The 27,441-nt window shown below is 44.2% G+C and overlaps 1 protein-coding gene across 7 annotated transcripts in view; it reads left to right on the top strand.

Moving 5' to 3' along the window:
- Positions 1 to 27,441, top strand: part of TSPAN18 (tetraspanin 18) — a 152,059-nt gene that overhangs the window by 74,781 nt on the left and 49,837 nt on the right. For 5 of the 7 annotated variants that reach the window (XM_035550109.2, XM_035550108.2, XM_035550114.2 and 2 more), the window contains exon 3: positions 23,297 to 23,427. The exons of the other annotated variants lie outside the window; for them this stretch is intronic. The gene's annotated coding sequence lies outside the window, so the exon portion shown is untranslated. The remainder of the gene's footprint in view (positions 1 to 23,296; positions 23,428 to 27,441) is intronic. 7 annotated transcript variants of the gene reach the window in all.

Raw genomic sequence — 27,441 nt, 5'->3', positions numbered from 1 at the left:
ATGAGATTATTGATTTAGTTATTTATTTATTTATTTTAGGGGAGAGGGAGAAGCCTGTGTCCGTTTCACCCTCTAGCCTCTCACCCCTCAAACATTACACTTGTTTGTTTTTATCTCTATATTTACTCTGTTTAACCAGTAGTTTTTCTGGGGATTTCACAACTCGTAAGCCCAGCAGAGTTGCTGCTCTTTCTCAGGTACATATAAGGGTTTGGGGATTTTCCTCATCCCTGCAGTTTTCTCCATTGCTGTTTGCTGTTTCTCTCTCCTCCTCTGCCCAGAACAAAGCAGGTGCCAGTATATTGAATAAACCAGGTGATATGTTTCTTAGCTAAATACTGAACATTTTAGTTGTCACTCAGGTGTCTTACAAATGGAAGAGCGTCAGTAGAAGGGTTTGAAGGTAAACAGCATCAGCAGACAGTGCTTGTGCTGGCATACCTTTCTGTCCAGAAGTCTGGGGCTTGCGTTCATCCTGTAGCAGCTGTGCTTTCGTATGACCTTACTACCTGTGATTCTGGTGTCCTGACCAACTCAGGAGAAATCTGACCTGCTATGGAGATGGAAGTCACCCCTGGACACGTGTTCCTGCATGTGGGAGCTCTTCAATCAGGTGCCATGTGGACAGCCTCCATCTTTTCCTTCCTCCTTCTCCCACCCCACTTTGCTGTTCAGCCGCACGACACTTGGTGGGATTTGCAGAGTAGGGACATTATCCCCAGATGGGAAGAAGAAGCCCAGAGAGGCTTCTTAGCCAAATAACTAGGGAAATCTGTGGTAAAGCAGGGCTCCAAGCAGGCTGTCTCACAGGAGCCATTCTTTCCCACAAACCACCGGACTTTCCCCTTGCACCAAGATAAGCATCAGTGGGAGCAAACGCAGGAAAGGGAAACCTTCTGGTACTCAGATGTTGCCCGGTACTGCAAACTGACTGTGCAGAGCCAACGTATTTCCCTTGTTGTTTGAGGCTGCAGTGGTTAGAAGGTCCTTCCAATGAGCCCAAGCTCTTCAAGAAAAGTTCAGCAAAGCAAATTGCAGGTTGAAGTGGGCCAAACAACCTCAAAGCCCCTGACCTGGGCTTGAGTAATTCCTCCCGAAAAGTGCTTTCTCCTGCGGGTGCAATCCACGTAGCTGGAGTAGCTGTTAGTGAAGCATAGAGTCGGAAGCCAAAGAACTGTGAATGGGAATTCATGGCTGGGGCAAAGTGGTATTTAGCCCCCTGTCGAGTAAGCCATCAAATGCTGTAGCTGACAGTAAGCAGCAGCAGAGGCAGCTTCCTTTCTTTGGAGACCATTCTCTTCTTTTTCTTCCTCCTGAATGTGCAGGTGAATTCAGCACTTTGGTGGCCATCAGCTTTATGTAATGGCTTGATTTAAGCAGCCTCCATGTCCAGCGTTTAATCTTCCAGCAATTAGGGAAATGCTCCTGTGTTTGCCCTGGCCTTTTTGGTTACAGTTGGTGCCCTTGAGCCTTGGGGTGGGAAGGAGCAGCTGGAGAGCATTAGGCTCCGCTCCAGCTATGATTTCCATAGGGCCGGTGCTCCCTGCCTAACACTGGTTGTTTTAACTGATTGCTTGCCGAGTCATCACTTTACAGGGTTTCCTTCCCACTGTGTTTTGTTTTTTTTTTCTTGAGCCCCCACCCCTCTTCCTGGAGGTGGTGAATTGCTCGTGCATTTCAGTAGTTTATTCTTAGATTGAGAAAAGAAATGTGTGTGAAATAGCAGTGGCTACAAGAACTATCTATCAGTTGTGCCCGGCACCCGATCGATAGGTGAATTTCTGACCATGAAGCCATTGAGACACAGTCTTCTAAATCAATAGTAACAAATGTAATCCATCTGAAAATCTCCACCCTTTAACTGCTTGCCAGACAAACTTTAAACAAACCTCTTCGGAAAAAAAAATCAGGGACCTTAAGCTCTCCTCCCCACATGTTGGTGATCCTAAATTACATCCGTGCGTACGCCTCACTTTGGGTCTATCCCAGCTGATTCGGGGGAATTTCGCTTGCTACTACACTTGCATGCTAACTCAGCCTGGAAGTCGTTGAGGTTTGCAAACACAGAGGTGCTGCTAACGAGGAGCTGCCTTGGCGAGGCTGGGGAGCGGGGCTGGGGAGCGGGGCTGGCGGCTGGCACCGAGCGCTGGCAGCGGGGTTGCACCCTGCAGGGTCGCTGCCTCCGGGCGCTCTCCTGCAGCAGCTAGGCTTGCCCTGGCTTACCAAAGCCTAGCAGGGAGAAAACACACATGAGACCCCATAACCCTGTTGTTACAAGGGAGCATATGATCTTGAAGCAAAATTCTTCCATGTAGCTTTGTATTTAATTTGCTGGTTCAGCACGGAGCGTGCTGGTGCATCCTGTTTACGTTCAGCTCTGTTTTAGGTTTCCAGCATAATTCAAGAACGTTGTAACTATGAATGCTTGCAATAAAAAAAAAATAATCGTATTCTTTTCCACAAAATAATCAGTGGGTGTGGAGCTTGCTGTTTTGCAGTAACTTCAAGGCTTTTCCTAATGTACAGAATATTTTTTGAACAATTAAAGATGGCTGGGAGCTGTATTTGCGTTCCACAAGTAATACTAATATAGTATATTTTTTTTTAAACCTCTCTAAGCAATTTCCCTCAAAATTTCCCCGTTCAAAATAGGTAAAGCGTGTGTGTGTGTGTGTGTGTACATGTCTGCTCTTTACCAAAATATTAAAGGAGTCTTTTGATGTTACAGCAAGCCATGGCCACAAAATAAATGAGATGAAAAAAGCTAGGCTGATAGGTTTCATGACATAAATGAAACACAGTTTGGAGGGCAGGGGGAACAGAAAAAGGAGCCAGTATTCCTTCTGGATAAGGTCTCGGCATGAAAATGAATACAGCAAATGAATTTATTATTGAAGCCACATACATCAAAGCTGAGGTGACCGAGAAATGCTCTGGCCTAACTTACAGTTGTTGTCGTTGCTATTATTAAATGTCATCTGGGGTTGTGCAGCTAGACTAGGATATTTTTCCAGTCTAGGGTTTTATAAATCTGATGGAAACGGTCTTGGCTTCCCAAACCCTTGATCTTTGTGTTGAGCCTGTATGACTGAAGTGAGCCACAGAGCTTGGGCTGGCCCAGTTGCACTCTTAGACAACAACAGCGCGGAGCCTCAGAAAGTGAGGAGGCACCAGCTTGAGCAGAAAATGGCCTCACAGCCTTTGGCTTGTAATTCAGAGAAAAAAGAAAGGAGCATTTCTCTAATACAAATATTTTCTTTCGACTCTTCCAGTTGATGTTATTTTTTTGGGGGGGGAGCTTTCTTCAGAAAGAACAGAAACCGAGCATACATCTCCATTGTCTTTTAACTTGCATAAAGATCTTTGAGGAGAGCTAACTTTCTGAAATGGAAGAAAAAAATTGGTTTGGGAATTGATCGTGAGTTCCTTGCTATCAAGACTGCGCTAGAGCCAAGACAAAGGTTTTAAATTTACAAAATCCGGAGACCTTTTTTTTCCACGAGATCTGTTTAACTTGAATTTCTGGTTCTTTGGGAGGTGGGGTGAGGAAGAGGGCCTGCCCAGTCTCATGCACATTCATTCATTACAAGGCTGTAGTGCTCAGCTCTTCACAGACCTCTAAAATCATTGTAAGTAATTGGGTTAAAGTCAGCATTTATCATACTTAGTTACCCTAGATCTAATCGTTCTTTCCAGAATTGTTTGCTGAATTGCTTGGCATGTCTAACCTTATCGGCCCCGTTAACTTCTTATCCCTGTTTGACAAATCTAATCTCTGTTTTTCCTTCTGCAAGGAGAGAGAGAGACATTCTTAGAGGCTTCTGTTACTTGGTGTGCAGCTAGCCAACAGATGTCCTAGAAACTTTGCAAAGGATGGTTGCAGCTGCTAGAGAATACCTGAAAGGGTTTCAGGTTTAATGGGGATGGAAAGTAGGTTTTCTTGTCTGGATAGTTTCCTCACTTACTCAGTTTTGTCTGCTGTAGGTTTTGTAAGCTAGTTTTGTAAGCTGTTTTGAAAACAAAAATAGAAATTCTGTTAAAGTTAACTGATGTTAGCAGTCAGAGATTGCTAAAACAAGTCGAGAGCAAAGGGGGCGCGTGGTATTTTGTGCCTTGTGCAACCCGTGCCATGGTGTCCTGCTTGAGACATTTTACGCTAAGCTTATAAAATCACTCTTATTTTCTGGGAGTATGCTTGAACTGCTTTACAGGAAAGCAGTTGCAGTTTGGTGCCCCAGCTGCACCCTAGGGACCTGATTTTTCCCTCCCTCAAACCAGGACTGGCACCACCAATGCAAATGGAGTCACGGGGCTGTGAAGCTGAAGTCAGCAAGAAGAAAGTCTAGCCTGTATGCTGTATCATTCGCTCAGTTAGGGCTATTCTCTCTGGACTTGTGTATCCTGTCCTTTTGGGATTTCAAGGAGACTGCAGGCACACGTGGAAGACCTATTGTCTGCCACAATTGGGAGAAGTTTGATTCCCTCCCTCTCCCCATGTGTCTGCATGCATAATTTTACATAATTTCTGTCCCGATGCATAGTGCTGTCATTTGCCACCTTGACTTCCAGCGTGCTCAGTACAGCTCGGTGAGATGGAGGATTTTTTGGTGCCATCAGAGGGAAAGGAGGCTCAGCCTCTGCAAGCTCACCTTGTGTCCCTTTGCCTCCAGCTCCCGGGGAAGGACTCAGCATCTGCTTCACCCGTGTAGTCCAGAGAATGTAGGCAGTCCAGAATGTACAGACCCAAATGTAAACCTTAAATCACAGCTTGAACATAAATGCCATGTTTCAGACCCTAACCTTAAGACCTCTGGGCCTGAAGTTACCTCTTTGTGCTGGGTTGCTGGCCCTGCTGATGACTGTCCCTGAGCCAGGCTGCAGCTCAGAGCCAGATGTCTCTCCTGTGCAGCAGCAGAGAGGCCCAGGGGCCTCTTCTCTTGCTGCCTCAAGGAGGCCAGAAATGGTGAATGTGGTATGGGCCAGCCCAGCTGCCACCCGGCCCCTCATTGGAAGCCAACTGTCCCTGCAGAGTGTCACCAGGCCTGGGCTATGTCTCTTTTTAGCTTGGGAAGTCCTGCTGGCTGGCTCCAGACTGGTGCTACGTAGTGTTGATATGGCTGGCAGCTACAGTCAGCTGCCCAGAGGCTCCGAAAGGCAGGATCCTCATCCAGAAGATGCTGATGGGTGTAGCAGCACTCTCCCCAGCCTCCTGAATGCGTCCAGCATCACCCACGACGCTCATGTTTGGAGGAGAGGCAGCAAAAACTCAGTTTTCTGCTGAAGGTCAGGTAGGGTGAAGTGGCATAAAGCTACAGCAGGGGTCAGGCAGTCTTTCTCACCTGGTGGCGATGTATGAGATGAAGGAGGTGGGAGACAGGAGGAACTGCCCTCTGAGTAAATCCAGTGTTTTGTGGAGAGAGTAAAAACTCCAGACTTTCCAGTGGATTTTAGGTGTTATGCCTTAGAAACTGAGGAATGAAAATATGCAGGGTTTAGAGCCATGTAGATTTAGCGTAGTTCTTAGCTTTATCAGAGTGATTACCAGGGGACGGGAAAAGTGAGCTAGAGAAAGACTTTGTGTTCAGGGTCAGCAGGAGGTTTGCATTCTACCAGCACCAGTATTGATGGATGCTTGTACCTGTGGGCTGTGCATCCAAAAGTTATGTGCACAAAGGGCAGATCTGGTTGTTAGACCCGGGGAGGCTTTGGAGAACACTGTGTAGCTAGCTGTGGTGTCTGCATATGTGGATGGATCTCTGCTGTCTCCAGCTCTTCTCGGTGGGAAACTGAGCCAGGTTCTCCTTCCAGTAATGCTTAGAGCACTTCCCTAGGGGTAGATTCCCCACCCCCAGTTTTCATTCTGGTGTGCAGTGGGAGCAGCACATGATTACAGATCTAACAGCTTCAAAAAGCCCCAGGTCCGTTCATTCCTATTTACTGCTATTAGACGAGGGCTTTAGCTCACCCTCACTTGTGGCCAAGAAGCGTGAAGTTTGCTTTTGCAGGATGGCACCAGCCTGGCCAACAATGTGGAGCAAGTTGCTGCAGTTGCTAGCTACCGTGAAGGAGTAATTTGGCAGGTGTGTATCCATCAGATACGGGGCTGCTGTACTGCATGGCGCCGGCTGGGCACATCATTTGCTACCCTGTCTGTGTCAGGGCAAATTTTCTTTCCAGTTACCTGATCCTGTCCTATCCTAGCGAATTAAGATACATTTGCAACTAGAATCCCCCAAGTTTGGAGTGCCTGGTGATCACACTGCATAGGGGTTCCCATCTCTAATTTTGAGGCAATCACATTAAAAGCAGTCTCCTTACCAAAGGAGAATCAACATACTCCAAGCTCTTCTGGTTCCCCGTGAGCTGTGCTCGGTTAGCTCCAAATATTCTTTGAACATTATTTTCTTCAAAGCTCATTTTTGAGTAGAGTGATTTGAAAAGCAGGAAGAATTACCGTGGAACATTTCGCTTCTCTCTCGTTTTGGTTGAGAAAGTTTGCAATTCAAAATGTTTTGACCAGCTTTGTTTTCTGAAAAGAGGCACCAAATATAGATGTATTCTCTCTAGTATAGGAAAGGTAAAAGGATGCAGTGCTTTGACAGTGATCCATCTGCTGATTGCTGCATGTACCAAGTGTCAGGATGAGATTGATGGCCTTAGAATATAAATCCACTGAGGCAGGAAGAGTGCCTTCCTTTGCTTTTCTACAGTGCAAAGTGTGTGTATTGTCTGTGCTGAGCAAGTGCTGAATAATAATGAGTGACTAGCGCTTGCGTCCGAGCGGAGGGAAGCGAGCCCTTGCCAGCCAGCCGTGGGGTAGGAGCAGTCATGATTATTCAGCTCAGTTTGAGCCAGCAGCACACTTTTTTGCCTAAACTGCTTCATCTTTTCTTCCCAATTATTTTGAGACCTAGGAAGATGCAATCTTTTCTGTGCAACTTCTGCGAGGTGGATATTGTTAATTTTAAAGCCTGTACAGTGGTAAGATGTGAGCTCTAGTGTTCTGGCTTGGTTTTAGTTCTGAGAAGACCTTTTGGCTAACAAATACCAGCTAGGCTCGTCACTGGGAAAAAAAAAGTCATTATCACTAAAACAAACAAATAATCTCTCCTCATTCCAACTCTTGTTTTGAAGAGGATGAAGTGTGGCAGGACTTCGTACAACATCAGAAGATCAGAAGAGGAAAAGTCCTTGCAAAAGCCTTGTTCCCTACCTCAGTGTGCCTGGATGTTTCCCAGCCCATCTGAGGCCTGCAGCTGTGCCTGCGTAAGACAGCAGTGTTTGTCTGGCTCATCTCGGAGACAACAGTGAATTTCCAGTTTGTCACCTGAGGCAGTGACCAGGGTGAGGAAATCCTGATTTCCACCTCTCAGCTAGATCTGACTGTGGACTTGTTTGAAAGGGTGTCTGCTGCAGTTCATACCCCCAGGACCCAACTGGAGCAGATGCAAGAGAAAGATGAGGGATTCTGCCTAATGCAGCTAGAAACTCTTGACAGTACCCAGTGGCAAGAATTCCCTGGTTGCTTTTGCAGTCTATTCCCTGTTTAATGCAGGGATTTGTCCTTGGTGACTGCCATCCAGTAGAGAACTGGAAGTCTGACTTCAGATCATTGAACAGCTCTGTTTCATGGGTGTTTGGGGTCTTGTTTATTATCAGCTGTGTTTCATTTTGGAAACATGATCAGATCCCAGAAATATAAGGCTCCTGTTTCCTTTGGGAAGGAGAAATTTGTAATTGTACATGTGGTGGCAGGTGGTTTCTGGCACTATGTTTTTCTTTCACATGTTTATGATTTTGACCAGGTTTATGGCTGCTATTTGTAAAATCCTCTTCTCATTATGCTAAAGCACTTAAGAATTTCAGGGCCTGCCACCTTTTTCTATTTTCCCATGTTTCTTTTTCTCCCCTGCCACCTCTGTAGTCTCCGCTGCGTGCTGCATGAACCCAGTTGCAGTTAGTTGCCTGCGCCAGGGAGCTGACGGGGACGTTTTGCTGGGTGCCCAACCTGGGTGGCTCAGCCTTGCTTGAGGGAGCAAGGTGGTGGTTGCTGATACGTAAAAGATTTTGGTTCTTTGGTTGATGAGGAGGTTGCTGCTCCAAGTGCCCTGGCTTGGACAGAACAGGCTGTGCTTACAGACCTGTTGGGTGCTGTGTTTTCAGGATAGAAATACAGGAGAGAGAAAACACCTGCCTTTTGTTAAGAATATAAAGTCATATTTAGAGATTGCTTTTCTGTCTTGCGATGAGCATTTCGTGAGTTTAGAGGCATTTGAGTGCCTATTGATGTTTGAAAATATGATGTTTTGTTCTAAAAACAATGAAGATAAAATGCAGTACTTAGAAATAAATTTTGAGAACTGCGTGTCTAAACGGAAACAAATTATTCTCTCACTTTGTCACCCCCCTCCTGTTCCTGTTGGACTAGGGAGACAAATCAAATTGAGACTAGACCATTGGAGCTGCAGTGTGAGGAAACGAGAAGAACCTCTTTGATCCCAAATGCTTAATCAAGAAACATTTGCTGGCAATGCCAAGTGGGATTTATTTGTCAAGTCCTAGACAGGCCAGCAGGGCCTGGAAGCAAACAAAAGGAGGAGGTACAGTGCCATAAACTTGGATTCAACATATTCACTGTTAATCTTCTTTTACCTACATAATGTGAAGGTTATTAACCTGACTGCAAAAGGACCTACTGGGGAGTTAAGTGTCACGTGGCAGGGATTATTATATTTTGAAAGGAATTTGTGCTGGTGACTGTAACATAATAATTGTATTAGGTGCCTCTTTAGATCTTCCCGAAGTGGTAAAGAAGCATTGATCACCCTGTGTGATGGTGGCTGGGGAGCTTGTTTTTGATGTTTTAATACCGAGTCAGAAATGAGAACTCAGAGTTGTTAATGAGAGGAGCATGTGCCTTTTATTATTACTCATTTTTCTGTCTTAAGGAGACCAAGGGGGAGTTGTGCACGGAGGGGTGAGAAAGAAATCATTAGCCTCTTCAGATTTGCACTGCAGATTAATGTGGGGGACTGAGGCTGATGCCTTTTAAGCCTCTTGCATGTTTGCCAGGTTAACTTTTTAACTTGATCCCTCTTTTTACTTTTTTTTTTTTTCCTCACTAAAAAGCTTTCCACTTATGGATTTAAAAGGTCTTAAGGTTGAGTAGAAATCAGAAGCTGATTTATCGTATAAGTATCCTTAGCAGGCATTTTGGCCAATGCTGTATTAAACTTATTCTAAAGTTAATCAATTTTTTCCTTCCATTTTACATCTGAAGAAATGTGATTTTTTATATGTCTCCACTCCACTTGGCTCTTGCTCATTTTGTAGCACTTCACAAGGTTCGCAGTGCAAGACTGATCCACTGATTGTTTCCAAGTATACGTCCAGCTCGGAAGGCTGGGGGTGGCAATTCAGACATTATTTTATGCTGACCTCAGTATTCACATTTTGTTTCTCCTGCTGGTCAGTACATAACAGGAAAGTCTTATTATGATTGTCAGGAGCGGAGGGCAGATCTGAGCAAGGCTGTGCTGTGGGAGGGAAAGGAAAATGCTCGCTGTTGCGGTACAGCATGGAGCGAGGGCTCAGGCTGGGGGAGACGTGTTAGATATTTAGAGATGCATCTTTAGTGCAGACACAAAACAGAGATCCTGCCTGCTTATGAATGCTGAAGATCTCCTCACACGTGTTGCAACAGCAAGCGCCTTAGCCGGAGTATCTGAGGTAATTAGTCAGTCTGCCTGCATTCCTCCTGCAGCCTCAATTAATTATGAGGCTCTCTTCAACTTCTGGTCAAAATCGTTCCGTAGTGGTGTTACATGATGTTAACCAGCTGCCACCTACTGCTTCCATTGATACTTTATAAATACTGTACAAAGGACTTGAAAGCCAGGTCTCTGGTGTGTGAGTGCAAGCTCTGCTCCTGCTGATCTCTTCCTCCCTGAGCACTTGGTCTGAGAAAAGGATGACAAGATCCTGTCTGTACTGGTAGCAGATACAAAAGCTACAGCAGGCAAATGCCATAGTGTGCTTCAAGGGGAAAGCTGCTGCTTTTGGTGTTTCATCCTTTATCAACTGAAATACGAACACAGGTCGGTCGGCAGTGAGAAATGCAAGCAGCTTCAGTGGGAAGAGCGCTCTGAAACACATCTAGCGGTGGCAGTTTCTTGGGCAAGGTTTACAGGGAAAGTAGGTTGCATCTTTGATTAGGCCTATTGATACTGTTGGGGGAGGCAACCTTTCAAACATGCAAACGTGGCTTCTCATGTCTGAAATAGAAGCACAAGCCTTCAAAACTAAATAAATACATGTTGAGAACACTTTCTCTGAGTTTGGCAAAGTTATGTTAATCACTTCGACCATCTGTTCGAGAAAATGTGGTTGTGAAGCTGGGGTAGGTTAGGGGTAAGTTAGTGGAGAAGAGGTAATAAAGCTGTTGGTCTCTTTAGTACAGCTTTAAGTGGCCATTGTCAAGGTCCTTGGGAAATGGGTTTTAATTGCTTGTTTTTCCTAGTGATGTTACAGTTCCTTTCTAAAAGTAAGATTTTCTGAAAAATGCGTTTCCTGTAAGGCCCCCAAAATGTGACGTATTGGCTCCATATCCTCATGGAAGTGAAGTTCCTCAGCACGTCCCAAGGCCGAGGCTGGAGCTTCCTCCTCTGCCCCCCCCCCTAAAGTCAGTCACCCCCAGGAGTGTGGCTGCTCCCTCATGGCCTGCTGGAGGAGCTTCCCAGCCTAGCGGCCTCTCCTCTCCTTAAAGACATCGTGGAATGTCGAAAAATGGCTGGGATGTCATTATGACACTCGGGCATTTCTCTGGGAGGAGCTGTTGTTTGTTTAAATCAGGCCTCAGAGGAGGCGCTTGCTGTCCTCGGACCGCTTGTGATTGGCGACCCCAACAGGAGAAGTGTCCAGGGAAAGGACACCAGAGGCGTGTGGCAGAAACGTGATTAATCTTCACCAGGCAGCCGTGTCAGAGCTACCTCCAAATTGTTGGACTCTACACTTAATGTGTAGTGAGTATATTGTGACCAGTCTCCTGTCCTTTTCAATTACCTTCTCTCTGTGTCTGAATTGCAAAGACATCAGTCTTGTCTGAATGCTTCCTATGTGGATGTGCTAATGCAAGTTGTAATCTATCCTCGTTACAGCATTTCCTGTCAGTGACTCTCATGCAGGCCAGGAGAGGTGCAATTACAGGGAAAAGCAGTATTCAGCAAAAAGTAACCGTCTGCTTAGGTTGTCCCACTGCTTTTCTGGAGTTATCCAGTGACACCTGAGAGCGAGTTCTTCATCTGATCGTGTATCTGATCTGAAGGAAATAGTACAAGTATTTGAGGCCACATATGAAGTATTCTGGAAGTATGTTAAGTCTCATGGTTTACAAACATTTCCCCAGATGTGTAGTTTATGGAAGGCTGTAGAGATGAGATGTTGTGCTGCTGAATGGAGTTAGGAGTCAGAAACCTTTCGGGGGGGCAGGTGGTAGAACCCCGAATGAATAAAGATGCATGACTCCATGAAGAATAACAAAATTCAGAGTTTGGGAGGAAAATTGTTCTCGCCTTCTGCTGTGCAGGTTTCCATGGTTTGGCAAACTTGGTTGTTCAGACAATGTGATCGGTGCCTCCTGGACCATGCACCGCAGTGCTCTGATTTCACATTGAGAGAAAGGGAATAAAGGCTTCCGTGTGACGGATGTCACTTACTGTTCTCCATTATTATGTAGACAGGAGAAGAACTGATATAGCAAATGAAACTCAGTTGATGAGAGCAGTAGAACCATGTAATTTATCTTAAATGTTGCAGAATCTGTGCAGCAAGACTGGCTCCTTTGATTTTGTTACAGAAGTCAAGGAAATCTAATGCTTGTACAAGATCTCTCTTACTTTCCTACCAGTCATGCCCAAGTTAGGAGCCCAGTCCTACAGCTCTTGGAGATCTCTTAGGGATTCTTGGAGAATCAAGCTCTATGAAGGGGTGTGTGTGTTAGGTGTTTTTTTTTTAACCCCCATTTGGACAATAGTAGCAAATCATGTGCTTTAAATTTTTAAGGAATAAAAGAAGGTTTTGCTGAACCAAGTTGCAGACGTCATTGTTCTTCTGCAGATCAAGAGAACGAAACTATTGCCTGGTATGACCATCTGCGAAAATGAGATTGAATAATGACATTACTACATTAAAGTATGGGTTCATTGACGTCAGATTTTGCTCAAACTTGGTGAGAGCGAATCAGGCTACTTAGCCTTCAAGTTTCATCATCTTCCCTCCATCACTCACTAATGGCTTATGCCTTGGGGATCAGCAAAATCATAGCTAAAAATATTATCCTAATACACCTGATCAGTTACAGACTATAATACATGAAAGAAAATGCCTTTTCAACCCCTGGTATAATTACTTCTGTCTCTTCATGATAAATCATAAATGTTCTTGTGATAGCTACATGAATAATTTGTAGCAATTTTAAAATATAATTTTCTATGTAAGTTCTTCTGTTGACAAATTGTCTACAAATAGCTTATTGACTTCTCAATTGCATGAGTTATTTCAAATTATTCATGGATTGTTTCTTGTTTTGCTGGTTGTTTTCAAGCAATTCCTTTTTAGTATTCAGTAGCTGGTATTCAAGTGTTCAGCTTCCAGCTGCACAATTCTGTTTGGATTTTGACATATAGGTCACACAGTAGTATTTCTGCTCCTTGACTAAATGCATATAATTCATAGGATTTAGCTTTTTGCACGAATATTTGCATTGAATTACAAAATTCTTATTCTGCAGCCTCTCTTCAACATTTGTTTAAAAAGAACTGTTTCAGTTTCTGCTGATAATCTTATTTAGAGGGGTATTTATGGAAATACTAATACACGGTGGACATTCCCATAAATGAGCAAATTTGCTGTAAAGCTTCGGCTATTCGCTCAATTGCATTTTTATGAATTTAACTGTTTGCCCATCTTCTTACTATGATATTAAAATATTAATCTTTATTATATTTGTTTTTCTAATATGTGAAAAAAGCAATTATATGAAAAAGATCCACATATGTATTCTTAGTAGTTATATACGTGCCTGTGGAAATTGCCTATAGTGACCTCTATCATCAGAGCTAGCTGCCCACTGCCTTACGTGTGTTCTTCCATTTGATGTTAGAAGATTTTTCTTTTTATGTATACCTGGAACCCCACAATTCTGTTTAAAGCTGCAGTACTGTGAATATAAACCAAGAGATGCATAAAATCCAACACTATAACTAGACAAGCCAGGGCTATTAGCTGAGCAATAGCTGGGCACCCTCCTAAGCCCCAGTCTTTGGGCTGTTGTCTCACGTGGCTCTTTCTCCCTTGCTGCCCACTCCAGGGAGAAGATATAAAGAGCACATGTTTGGAGGTCCCCAGGTTGCATTGCGAAGAGATGCTGAGGACATGTTTGAAATTCTTTTACACATTTCTAAACTAACAGTGAGAAGCATGCACTCTTGCTGTTCAGAGATAAGGGAAAATTGCCCTTGAAGAACTAAAGTGGCCAAAATACAAATTATCTTAGTACATTTTGAATCATTTCAAAAATGCTTCTCTTTTTTTTTTTCTCTTCACGTATTCAGATAACCACAATGTGAGGCATTGTGAGTCTGTCCACTCTGGATTATGTTTGCTGTGCTTCCCTACACCTTTCATTGGTCCCTGGGGCTCAGGGTTGTGTTTATTAGAAATGAATGTTTAATGTCTGCCTTGAAGAGCTACTTGTCTGGCTTGAATTTGCTGGTTGCAAGACTCTGGAAATGGCTGTACGCGGAGAAGGGCCCTGTTGAGCACTGTCTGAGTATGTTGTTGCATCTTGCAGCTGGTTTTAGTGAGGGCTTTTGTGTTGTATTGGTTGGCAGTTCCTTTGGTAGAGGAGAACGTGGTGAGGAGATGACCCCATTTATTTTGTTTGACCTTCATTGCCCATTAACTCCTGGTGCAGGAGCCTGCTGGCTGAGTGCTGCAGAGACAGGAAGGACGAAGGAAATCCCTGACTTGCCTGGCCCTAGGTAAGAGCAGGACAGTATGCCCACCTTTCAAAGGAGGCACTGGGGAAGAAAAGATCATGGTGAGCCAAAGCTTCCTCCACCTCTCCTGGTCCTGAGGATAGGTCCAAGGGGGAGAAGGGCTCTGCTTCTAGACACGTGTCCTGTAGTGTTGCTCTTACCACTCCCATCTGCAATGGCAGCTGGTGCCTGAGCCCTGTTTGTCCTTCTCACCTGCTTTCATTTAAATACAGCTGCTTCAGGTGGTATGTAGGAGATAAGGTAGGCTGAACACTTTAGCCACACATATCTTTGAAGTCCTGGCAAATTCACTGTGAGGTGTGCTTAGATGAGAAATAGGCATGTTACACCTCTCTGCCATTACTCTCTTGAGACTGCGTTGCCTGTGCCTCGGCAGAAGTGCCTGATGCTTCACCTAGATGGACTGAAGCTGTGTAAGTGTTAATGAACCTCTCAAAGGCTGAAACCCATCAGTACCACTTGGACTGCTTGTGTGCAAAAGAGGGAGGCTTCACAGCCTCCTAAGGCTTCCCCCTTTCTTCTGGTTGCTGGGCTCACTTCCCATGTACCAGAAAACATTTTTCAGCTGGTGGAAATTACTTAGTCATGGTCCTAGGTTGAGCTCTTTGCAGGCTGCTGTATCTTGCCAACTGGTAGCCAGACATTAGAGCTGACTTAAGTAATCATGGGTTATAAGCAACAACTTTCACCAGGTGAGCCAAAGGGAACAAAGGTTTCCCCCTCGGGGAGCTCTCTTCAGCTTATTGCAGCTAGAAGCTGCTTTTTGAAAGCCTTTAAACACCTAGCTCTATCCAAAATGGAGTGTAGCTGTAGGAAGCAGGTAATGCTCTCTTAGCAGCTAAGCTGTAACCATGCTGGGAGCCTTTTTGTGTGCCCAAGAGTCCAAAACAAATAATTCAGCAGAGAGTTTTTGTGCAGTTGATACTTCTCTTGTGGTGTGGTTTGCTGAGGGCAGTCCCTGCCTAATTAGCCTGGATGCTGCCTCCTTTAGACTCTTGCAGAGTCCTGCAGTCAGGAGCCGAGTGCTTGTAAAAGCTCCCGTGGTTGATTGTAAGGCCAACAGGCTCGTTTTGGTTTGCACCCTTTCTTAGTTAGTCTTTTACAGCTAGTGTTGGTCTCTTTTTATTTTTTCCCTGTCTTTCCATCTCACTATTTCTAGTCTGATGCAAAATACTGAAGTACAGATGTGCTGTTTATTGAAATGCTAAAAATGTTGAAGTTGAAATTAAAAAAAAAAAAAATCAGAAAAAGGATAAGGAAAAGGTCAGGCAAAGGTAAGTCCTTGTTTGTTTTTAAGAAATATCTTTGCAGGCAACTCCATAATAGAAAAACACAATGCACAGTCTTGGTTGGGAGGAATAGTTCCTACAACAAGCAAAGAGTATTTGTGGTCTTGTTGTCAGGAGCAAACCTGAGACTCAGAAGCTTTCCACATTGTACAGGCTGATTTAAAAAAAAAAAAAAAAAAAAGCATTTTGGCTTCCACAGCCTGTTACATGACCAGGCTCCAAGAATAACACAGACAATAAAATCAGCATGTGTTTTATTTTGGAAACCCTTTAAAATTGTGGGGTAAATCAGCAAGGCAGAAGTCCTGCCTTTCCTGAGATGTCTAAAAGTTTTGGGAGTGCCTGGGCTTTTTATGCTCCATTATTTCAGAGGGCCAGGTTTGTAGAAACTGCTAAGCATTTCTTGTCTGAAGACTCTTGGGTAGACAGCTTGAGACGTTTTTATAGATGAAGCCCCCCAGGCCCAGACCACTTCCAAAAGCTCTGTCTTTCACAGTGAAGCTTTTCCACATCCATCTGTTTGGGATCTGGCTGTGTTTCTGTTGCAGACATAAGGGTTTTGTCCTCAGTTTCAGTGGAGTTGTAGTTTCCCTCAGTCATCCCTCCTCTTGTGTTCAGCAGGCTCAGAAGTGCTCCTCCGCTAACTGGCTAACAGACTTCTCCAAAAAGGGTATTCTCTGATAATTTAGTGGTCTTCACAGCTTAAAACATTGTCTTACACTTCAGTAACTATGGGAGAACGAGGAAGCAATGTTCCTTTGCTGACACACAGTGACAGTGAGCCAGAGAGCTCTCTTTGTGTAGCTTTTAGAAGGGTGGCATCCTGTTTCTCAAGTCCTTTGGGAACTGGGTTTTTTCGGCATTGTTACAGAACCTGAAGTGTATTTAGTTCTGCCTATGCCCTGTAATAGCAACAATAGCTCCTAAACTAAGCTGCCTGACCAGCTCCCTGCTTGTGACTTCCATTATGCAATCCTGCTCTCTGTTACTGGTTGCTTAAAGCTGTTGAAAGAGAGGGCAGAAGAGAGTAACAGTGGGATGGATTGGGGAAAAAGAAGCTGATGAAAAACATTTGCAGATAGGGGATGTGCTCTAATAATGAAAGCTGGCAAGAGTGCTTAAGACTACCATCATGAGAAAGTACCAGTGAAAAATTAAACAACTACCTTCTCCCTACTCAGTCTGTTCTGATGTACTCTAATTTTGCCACGCAGTACAAATAGCTTTAAGATGCTCGTACAGCTTAGCTAAGGAAAAAGTTACCTCATCTCTATATTTTTACCACGTGCTTGAATTGCTAATTTACAAGTAGTCATATTTCTTTTGGACCATTGAAAAGTTTTGACCACTTTTACATTGCATTCCAGACAGTGTCTGTTAGATCTGCTCTTTCCTGAAGGATTGGTGATCAGAAATTATTCCCTTTTTTCCCCTTTCTTTTTTAAATATACAGGGAGTAGAAAGTAAAAATAAAAACATGACTTTTAAAATAATCATAATTTTCTATTTGTATTTTCTGGGAGAAGAAGAAAAGAATGGATGCATCCCTTTGCCCTGTTAACCTGGTGTTCTTCCTTATCTGCTGCTGCTTGTCTGGCTGGCTCTGCATGTTGTGCATCCCTTCTGGTGACAGCCTTTCTGTGCTGAATGGGTGCCTTTCTGTTGTGCAGACAGAGTTAATCCTTTTGAGGATTTATCTGGTTAAGGGTGTTTACATTCTAGCATTTGATTCTTGGTTCTCGAAAATCCATTAGCTGCTTCTTTAGGGCTCAGCTCTTCACTGACTCCAGTTTCCTCCCATGAACAAGCCTACCCCTCAACGACAGTGTCATTTCTGACCAGGTCAGTTAAAATATACTTCCACGTGTGCTAAGTGTCGTGTTCCTTGCATATTCCTCATACAATGAAGTTGATTTTTATTGTGGTTTATTTGGATCTACGCACAGCAGGAGCCACCAGGAATTCTGTGAAGAAGGTAGCTAAGGACAGCAGAAGAAGGTTGGACGTTGAGTGATGAAGGTTAGGGCAGCGTAGCATGTGGGCAAGAAGACGTGACCTGCTTGGTGGGGAAGCAAAACAAGGATATGAGTGTAGTGGGAAGTTTCCTCCGTATCTTGAAAAATCATCTTACTTTTCTCTTTGCACTTGGCAATCTGATTTCATGATCACAAGATTCATTAGTCTGAAGGGCTGAAACCTGTGAGCCCTGTGCTAGGTGCTTGGAACATGATGAAAATGCCAAGAAGCAATATGTAATAGCTTTGTTACTGTGGTCAGAAGGATTTAGACTGAGTTGCAGGCATTGGAATGGAATTTCGCAAGCTTTTACTCTTCATTTCAAGAGGATAACAGAACTGCATTGCATATACTTTTCCATAACTGCCTATGACTTTCTCCTTGGCCTTTATCACTTGATTATTGTTTTTTCATGTGCGCGGTTTTTCCTCTTGAAATGCTATTACTAAGTCCTTTAAAATTATTATGTCTTTGAAGAAAAACAACTAGGTCTTAGGAGGCATTTTTGTGGGTGGTGGGAATCTGGAGTTTGTTTAAAGATGAGGGATCTGGAGAAGATAAAGCAGAGAGATCAGCTGTGCAGAGCTAATGGTGCATTCCAAAAGAGAATTGAAGAGCTATACCACTTGCTCCGGTCTATATTAGTTTTATTTCACTCAGAAATCTTTTGAAGCACCAGAATCGCACGCACCTATATTATACATAAACCTGTGGAAACCGTAAGCCCTTTCTTGGAGTAAGCAAATGATGCTAATTCCTGAGCAGGAATCAAAGCCTTTCCAGACTAACCTCTCTTCCACTGTGTGCTTGAACTGCTAGTAATAGACACACGCTCTTGCTGCACAAATAGTGTGCGCTGCCTTCAGTGCCTGTTTTCTTTGCACCCTTGAATGTTTTCATAGTTCTGGGAACATCCTGCTCAAAGGGGTACCAGTGCATCTGCTCAGGTGAATCTGAAGAAAGAGTTCTGAGAGGTAGATGAGAGCCTTTGAAAAATCTGATAGAAAACAGCCGGATTACCAGAACTAAAAGAGCGATGGATCCAAGTGTGAAAACACAAGTGCTGTGGCACACAGCATCCCAGGGAGCAGCCAGACCTTTAGTTAAGGGAAGAGGAGAGAGCAGCAAAAGCAAACCTAAATTAACAGTTCAAGCTGACAGAAAGCTTTTTCTGCATCAAACAAGAAACAATGACTTGAAAAACAGTTAATTATACACTATAAATATTTCAAATGCTTATTAAAAGGAGATGTAAAAAGAATAGAAATTGATATTAATAATGCAAATGCTTTTGTTAGGCAACCTGCTTCCTCAAAGTAGGTAATTTAATCCTAATGCTCAGGAAGTGCCATTGGTTTCTTTTTCCAATAGGTTTATTAGGGCAAAGAGGGCATTTGGATTAATGAGAGGCAGAGATGGTGGGAAAACACTCTGTTATCCTTACCTTTTGGGAAGCCTGGGTAATTAGTGAAACCCTTGCAAGCACTATCTTTCATTCAGCGGAATTGCAAAATAATTCTCTGGTAGGGGATAGCATCTGTGTTGAGTGATAACACACAGGTAATACATGAAACATCTGCTTCAGAAGTGTATGTGCTAGCACGGTCCTAACTGAGCTGGTCAGCTGAATGCCCCACAGTAAGGTATATTAAAAACCTCTATGAAACAGCACATACCAGCATTTGCTGTTCATTTTAAGGGGGGGAAATTGGCCTCTTTGGGGCAGTTTTTGCTTGCCAGCTGAGAATTCATTGTGCTCATTTACGTCAGAATCCCTGGAAATGAGAAGCAAGTCAATAGGTTGTGGATTTCGGTTTCTAAGGGTGAACTTTAGAAGCTGTAAAAGAAATAACTTTTGGGGAAAGACATGAGAATGGGAAAGGAAGAAACAATGATTTCCATAGTAAAAGGATAAGCTTAAGACTGAAGATATCCCCTTCCCGGTTCTGCCACTGGTTTCCTGTCTGAGTTCTCCAGTATTTTTTTGGGTTTCTACTTGCCATCTGCAACAAGGGAAATATAAATTGTTCCCACTTTTTGTCTTTTTAGGCAACACCTTTTTTTTTTTTTTTTTTTTTTAAAGGAACTTCTTTACCTTAGTAGCCAGGGGAGATAATTAATTCATTTCTGCAGTGCAGCTGTTAGCAGCTTGGTGTGAGGCTCTGTGGGCTCCATGGCTGTTCACGCTCCCCCCAGCTCACTGAATAAATACCACCCACCCTTAACACGGGTTTCAGAAGGGTGTCAGCTCAACCCAGGGCTTTGGACGTCGTGATCCCCAGTCTCCCTGGGCATAATTTCTGTGGGAAAAAGTTACTCTGCTAGGGAGGTAGGTTCTTTTCGTTTCCAGTATCGTGTTGATACTGTTCGGCAGGGCGAGCTGTGGTCTGGGCTGCAACTGGAGCTGCATCTGCTGCTCTGGGAATGCCAAGCCTTGCATCTGATCTGGAATGCCAATGAGCCCATATAAAGCTGTTAATGTCTGTGTGAGGTTTTTTAGCCCTCATTACCAACCTGATAGAAAGATAATTCCTCAGCTGCTGTTCCAACCTGTGGGATTTTACCCACTTAATTAATTTTCTTTCTTGTTGAAGAAGATCTCTCTTTTTTTTTTCTTTTTTTTTTTTTTTATGCACAAGAAGCTGTGCTTGACTTGCTTTTGAGGGACTCTTCTCATGTCTATATCAAAGGCACGGAGGCCCCAGAAGCTGGCGTATGAGCCCTGGGGGCAGCATGCCTCTGCATGGTTGAGCTGGGAAGCTTAGCCTTGTGTGCCGAGGGCAGGCTCCAGGACGGCAGCCACTTCCACGCAGCAGAGGGGACCCTGCTGCCCTTCCCGGCTCCCCCCTTTTGCCACCTCTCAGCAATGAAAATGGAAGCTTGCGATGTGACCCAAGGATGACAAACTGCACGCTGAATGCCCGCTGAGAGTTAAAAGTGCCAGCCTACACCACCCTCCCCAACCTTTCAGCATGTCAGCGAGCTGTCTGTGTAAATAAATGTACATATCAAACAATAAGCAGATGCCTTTTTAACATGCACTGTTTCAGGCTGAGATATTCCTTTCTGGTGCTGCTCATCTCAGCATCTGTCAAGTTAATGCCAACTCCACAGCTCCCTTTCAGTTGTATTTAATGCACAAAGATCTGTGTTGTGGTAAGTGTAAAATATAATGAGGAATTGGCTTGTTTTACATCTGTTTTGGTGTTACTTGTGATTTATAAAATGTTAAATGTGAACACTTCTGGGTGCCTCCCCATCTCTGCATAAGTAGATAGTGCAAACTCTTGTTCCTTATGCTCGGTTAAGTAGCTTTCTACAAGGATACGTATGATTATACAAGTATATGGGGATGGAAAAAAGAAGTCATTTGCAAAACATACCACCTCCGAGGCCCCAAAGTGAACAAACACTGAATTGGGGAAAAAGCTGTGATCAGGGTTGGATTGGAAAAAAACAAAACAAAACAACCAAACAACCCAAAAGTACTTCATTCCAGCAGTCTGTTGTACTCCTTAAATCAAACCAGACTCAGGAGGCGCAGAGTCCAAAGCCCCCGGGCCGTGTCTCAGTGCAGTGCTGCGGAAGGGACACCCAGGAGCTGCTAGGCTGGGTCAGATCCTGTCTGATCCAGGGTCCTGCCTCCAATAGCCAGCAGTGACAAGAGAGAACGGAAGACCAGGGCAGATGATCAGGAGAAATTCCATGTGAAGCTTCTGTTTATTTTTGCTTCCATATTAAAAATGCATTGAGCCTAGATGACCCATAATCTATGGGGTCTTTTGAAAATCTTGGGGTTCTTTCAAAAATTTGTTTAGAGGGCTAAAGGAGCATTGTGATGCTGCTCTCCCTCTCTGTCCCTCTGCACCAGCCTCAGAGAAGGTCCCTGGTTTTTATTGTCCTTACCCATTTCTCACACATGCTGTTGCTTTTGCTGTAGTCAGATGCAAAGGAATCATGCTAATTAAAAAAAAAATCAGGCTGCTTATGCAGGCACCAAGTCCTGAAGACAGCTTTGTCAGGATTTTCTGTGGTCTGCTGAGAGAAAGGGAAATATTCCCGCTGCCTGAGATGCTCCGAATTGGATTAGACAGAAACAAAGCCGGGGGAGGGGAGAGGCATGATCCTCCTCTGGAGACGAGGGTTTAGGTGACCTATGATATCTTCTGTTTCTTACTGCTCCTTGAATAGGGATGATTGAAATCTCTCATCTGAGCATGTATGCACACAAGACAAAATGCAATATTAGTGACCCTAAATGTATTGGAGCTTTCTGCTGCTGATCACAGCGGTACATCAGCTGGAATAGTAATAGGGAATGAATGTTTTTTGCATACAAGGAAAACACTGTTCTTCCATAATAGAAAGGGAAAATTGGCACTAAAATTGTCTTTGAATCACATTTTTGATGACTCTTAGTAGCTTGTGCACCTGCCTGTGACACTTTCCATCTCACGGTTTCAGAACACTGTACAAAAACAAATAAACGAATCTTCTTTTCCTGCCTGTCTCCACAAGCTGGGAGTTACTGTCCAATAACGCATGTCCGAAAGGACTAGGACTGAGTTCAGTGGGAAGGTTTCTGTTAGGCAGCAGACACTTTGTCCTGTGCCAAAATATGGATGTATGCATTTTCTGCATGCAAGCGCTTGCACCTGTGAAGTACCTGCCCGTCCCCTTTTAAGAAGCCAAGATGTGGTCTGTATGTGTGTATTTGAAATGCTGCCCTGTGTAGAGCAGGGAAGAGGCCTGTAAAAAAACATCGACAGGAAGATGAACCTCAGGTGAAAACACAGGAGTCCGCTAGGATGTGGGCAAGGAGAACGTCTGCGCGGGTACCTGTTGGGTGGGCCCATGCCCTGGTGGGCCCATGCTCAGCTCAGCAGACCACACTGCTCTTCTGGCACGTGAAATGAATTCTCAGGGTGCAGAGTGGCCTCGGCTGTGGCTCTCGGGCTGGACACAGCGTGCTGCAGCACTCCTGCATCCCACTGAGCCCTCTGCCTTTTCTGGGGACATGCAAGAGAGCACTGCTGCAGAGGGCTGATACCTGCGTGCACGACAGGCATTTCCTGCCATGTGCTCTGATGTGACATTAGCACTTCACAGCCACCTTGTTAGTGGCATCGTAATCTACAGGATAGCCAAAAAATGCTAGCTCAGCTCAATATGGATGTCTTCGCCGGAGAGCACGACAGCAAATGGCGCCTTGAGGTGTCTGGCTGCAGCCTGCCTCAGCATCTCACGGGACTGCTGGATGGACTTGCTGACAGGACCTCGTCCCCCAGCTTTTCATCTCCCCTTGCAACTGGTGCTAAACTCTGGTGGAGCAGCTGATGCTCCAGGTGCGCATGTGCACAGCTGCCACGAGCTTTGGGATGCCAGAGGGGCTGGGCATGGCAAAGGGCTTCGTTTTCAAAAGGGAGCAAAGCAGCGAGGTAGACTGGGAAGGAGAGGAGAGGTAGTGCTATGAAATGGATTTGCATGGCGCCAGCTTCGTATCTGAATTGGAGCTGTCAGGGAGAACGAGATCCAGACTTGGTGCTGTTCTCTGGAGAGAAGCACTTAAGGAGAGATTGCTCTGTTAAGCGCTGGCTCCACCTCTCTGCCCCACGTATGGATGACTTCGGCAAGGGGAAAACCGACAAGATCTGGCATGAACCATCCTCCCTTCTTGCTGGCCTTCCCTGCCTTTCTCCAGGCTCCGATTTACCTTCTCTTGCTTACTGCTTTTACCACCTCAGCATCTCCCCCTGAACCCTCCTCCACCTGGCTCTGTTGCTATCTTGGTTCCCCTCACCTCATTCAGGTGTGCAGGGAAGAGCTAATCTTTACCAGGGTAGGAAGAAGTGACTAAGGCAAGGTCACAGTCTCCTCCTTGAACCCAGTATTGAGGTATGTGTCTTACGTGTGTGTCATTGCCCTTTCTGACAGGTTGACCATCCTGGATCCCTGTTCTAGGGACCTCAAGCAAGGATCCTGACTGATGCGTGTTTAGTACGACCTGACTTCTTGAGGCAAACAAGCAGTTCTTTGAAGGCCTGTCCCCTCGAAGCAGCACATAGGTAAGACAGGTGGCGCTGCTGATGCTCAGACTCTGCTGCTGCTGGGCTCTGGCCTTGCTGGGGCTTGCTGCAGTGGAGTGGGCAAAGGATTTTTTCCATTCAGTTGGCTCAAGAGAGGCTTTGTCACCTCTGCCTGACACATCTGTAAGGTTGAAACCTTATGTTGTGTTTACAGCACAGTGAATGTTTTTCATCAGAAATGTACTTTCAGAGGATCAAGACTGCTCATACAGTTGAGTTAAGCTTTTTAAGAAAAGGAAGAAAGAAGTGTGTATGGGGGAGAGGGTTTAAGTAAGAAATTAATTAAATTGTTTATAGTTTTTGACTGGGCAAGATGTCTCAGGTCAATCAAAAGTGAAAAGAAAAGCCAAACAGATTGGCCTTCTAGTTCTGATCGCAATGACTCATGGCAACCAGATCTAGAAAAGAAGAGGCCCTTTAGTCCAAACACCTTAATCCCCTACTAGTATGAAACATTGTTCCCAGCAGTGCCTACCAGTCCTGTTTTAAATGATGGGATTTTCCCTTGTCCCCTTGGGATACTGTTCCACAGTCTAATAGAATTAATCTGCTTACTTCTCTTTCAACCCCTGACCACTGCAGATGCAATTAGTAGTAGGCGATGGGAGGATTCTGTTTCCTATGCTGTATTATGAAGGCTTAGGGCTGTATTGTGTTAAACCAGACATCAGTAGCAAGCATGTATGCAAGAGTGTGGCTTATCTGTCAGTACTCATTACAGCCCCATAAACGTCTCTGAACTACAGAGTTCTCAGACTCACAGGAGCTTTTCTACAGTCATAATTCAGGATCTGATAAGGCACAGACTAATGTATTTGAATGCCCGTGAGAAAGACAGTATGATTGGAAACTGAAGTGAAATGCAGTCATACGCTGCTTGTGCTAGAGACTCTCTGAGGCAGTTTAGGTGTTTATTTCTGGAGCATTCTCTGGCCTCACTGTTGATTTCTCTCATGGACTAGCTGGTAGGATCTACATGAAATAGCTTTTTGCTGTGTGCAGTGTTGCTGGAGGTACCACTACACCTTTCCAGCTGTGAATTTCGGGACTTTCTTAGATAAACATTGTGGGCTTCTGCTGACGTTTACTGAGAGGCTCTGGTTGAATGACTAGTTGAATACAATGTCAAATAAATTGGAGCTGGAGTATCGTAGCTTCTCTTATTTAGTCTATGTCTCTGCTCATCACAAAGTTGAGCTTCTGTCTGTGGCAATTCACCCATTTTTCTCCTGAAATTTGGAAAAACTCTGGTAGCAAGAACTTTTATTCTCTAAAGCACATGGATGGGATTTGGACCTGTTTACACATAGAGGGCACGGCACCAGCTGACCTGTACAAACTGTTTGGGCAGATGCTTGTATTCATCCACCCCAGAAGTGAATTAAAACACATATAGTAATAGTGGAAGTCACTACAGTGTAATTGCTGGTGGATGTTTGTCCAAGACTGCAATGTGAAGCAAGGCCAGGGGTTGTGAAAAAATGATCACACGCCAGCATTCCACATGGGCTGCTCCAGGGTACTGAGGGAGACATTTACAATCCCAGTCCTCCTCCCTCCCCATAAATCCCTGATTTTAATGTGCCGTAGCTTTTCTGGACTATTCCTCAAATAGAAAGCTTAAATATAAGCATAGTCACTGGTCTGGCGTTTCAATATCAAGATAAGTTAGTTAAGCCTATTAAAATTTGACTAGGTTGCCTGTGTTTGTCAGATCAGAATTTCTTAAACACTGAAGGTCAAGTTGCAAAGCTTTGATGTGTTCAGTGAGTCCAGTGCTAATTTGCCCATTGTTTTTAATCAGTTGAAATTCTTTTCCAGCTTGGTGCTTGGCTGCTTCATGTGGTTTTGTAGCATACTTTCAAGGATGGGGAGGTGGTGACTGAAGCAAGGTGTAATGATCCATAGCACATTAGATCATCCGCAGCTTATGCTCCCTGTCCCTGCTTTGCCAGGCAAGCTTTATTCCAGTGAAAGTGTCAGTAAACCCAAGGCAAAAAGGTACCATTTTTCCTCCACTCTTCCCTTTTTCTTTTCCTTGAAAGTTTATCTTGCTGCTCGCTTTTTAAAAGCTCTGCGTTAGCTGGGGGGCTGTGAAGTAAAAGGCATGCTTTAAATACAGATGCTGGTGATAGTCCTTTCAGAAGCTGCATTTCTCAAGCTGGGAGCTATTGACCCCTTTCAGTGCAGTCACAAAGAAATCCAAGAGGAAATGGAGGGTGAGGGCAAGCAGGGAATATATATATAATTTTTTTCTCCCCGAGTTGTCTTCTTACTCTACCCCCTGCCAGACTGGCTATTGTGTGAGACTCCACATGGGATACCAGTTGCCGAATAAGGAGAATAGCATCATGCTACATTCTTTCTAAAAATTGATTTTTTACAGTTGCCTTTTTTTTTTTTTCCTTGCTGAAAGTGTTTCTGCTTTTGTGGAAGATCTGGGCAAAAGGACAGCAGTAGGCTCCAGAACACATGTATACAGTCTCAGTCTGTACAAAAGATTTTGCTTTGGCTTTTGTCTTAGGTGATTAGGCAAAGCAGCGACAGCAAATGATGTTCAGGTACTATGAGAGCAGAGGATGCTGAGGTGTATTTTCTTGCATCTTGAATGCAGTAATATTCCCCAGTGGATTTTTTGATTTTTCTTGCTTAAGAGGATGCTCAGGCAGTGGGACAGAGTCCTGGAGTGTCTCCTCTGCATCCTTCTTCAACCACAACCTACTTTTTATCGAGTGTATGCTTCCAGTCCTGATGCAAATACACAGACCTTACAAGTTGACCCTTCCTTTTGCTCCCATGGTCTTCCCTGCAGAATTTCAATGCTTGAAGTTTTGAAAGGTGAAAATGTCTTTCCACCAGAACTTTTGTGATTTAGGACAAAACCAGCGCCACTGAACTGGGGCTTCCATTCCTCCTTGTTTCATGAAGACATGGTTTATGAGCTAATTCTGACTGCACTGTGTTAGATGAGGACATGGGTTTTGTTTCCTGGTGCAGCAGTCACTTGGTAATGAACACAAACCGCCCGCATCGTGAAGTAAGTCTGAACTCCAAACAAATCTAGTAAGGGGCTTGCACAAAGGAACAGCTGGAGCAACATGAGCGTGAATAAGGCTGAATCCCCTGACTCCAGAAAGCAGAAGCAGGGCCTAGAGTGGGAAAAGCACGGCTCCAGGAGCTGGGAACAGAGCCAGCTCCTGGAGAGGAGTGTGGCTGTGTGCGTGCACACAGGAGCTGGGGACTCATCTTCTTGTATCACTCTCGTATCAGTAATTGGGGTACAGTCTTTAGAGCTGCTCCCTGTGGTTGCCAGCACTTCTGACTCCCTGTGATGCCCTATAAAAATCTGCTGTTTCTCTTATAAGGAATCTGTTGATTCTCCCTACAAAAATCTGTTCAGCAACCAGTAATGTAACAGACTTCTTAGAGGAGGGGAAAAAAAAAAAAACAAGCAAACAAAAAGAACACTCCCTCTTAGAAGCATCAGCAGCAAATCTGGGGGCTCATTTACCACAGTCGTGTCACGGTTCTCAATCTGTGTTATGCTGAAGTGTGTTCACAGCAGTAGAAAAAAATACTTTCTATTAACGCTTTTTCAGAAAATTGTTTGATATCACCAAGAATTGTGTATGCATTGGAAACCAACTCGTTCTTTTAAAATGTTGAGCAGTTGGACAACTTTTAAAGAAACTGCAATTTTGCAAAAATGGCATAAGGACTTTTTTAAAGATTCATTGTTTTTTATAAAAGCCTAGAAAATGGAGCTGCAATGACCAAAGAAAGCACATGTCATATTTAGGAAGTTCTGATCTTCTGTAATTTCTCTTCATACTGCCAGTTGAATTGTTTGCTCTCATATCTTTGCAAAATTAGTCTCCCAGATAATCTTCCCTTAATTTGGTGGCGCCCAAACGCTGCCCACTGCGGTATCAAGATGAGATATTGCTCTCGGTGAACGGCATGCTCAGTTCTCAGATTACCAGTGAAGCAGCT

Source organism: Cygnus atratus, chromosome 5, assembly GCF_013377495.2.
Source record: "Cygnus atratus isolate AKBS03 ecotype Queensland, Australia chromosome 5, CAtr_DNAZoo_HiC_assembly, whole genome shotgun sequence".
Taxonomy (NCBI): domain Eukaryota; kingdom Metazoa; phylum Chordata; class Aves; order Anseriformes; family Anatidae; genus Cygnus; species Cygnus atratus.
Note: the sequence above shows the minus strand (reverse complement) of the source record. Positions and strands in the feature narration are given on the sequence as shown.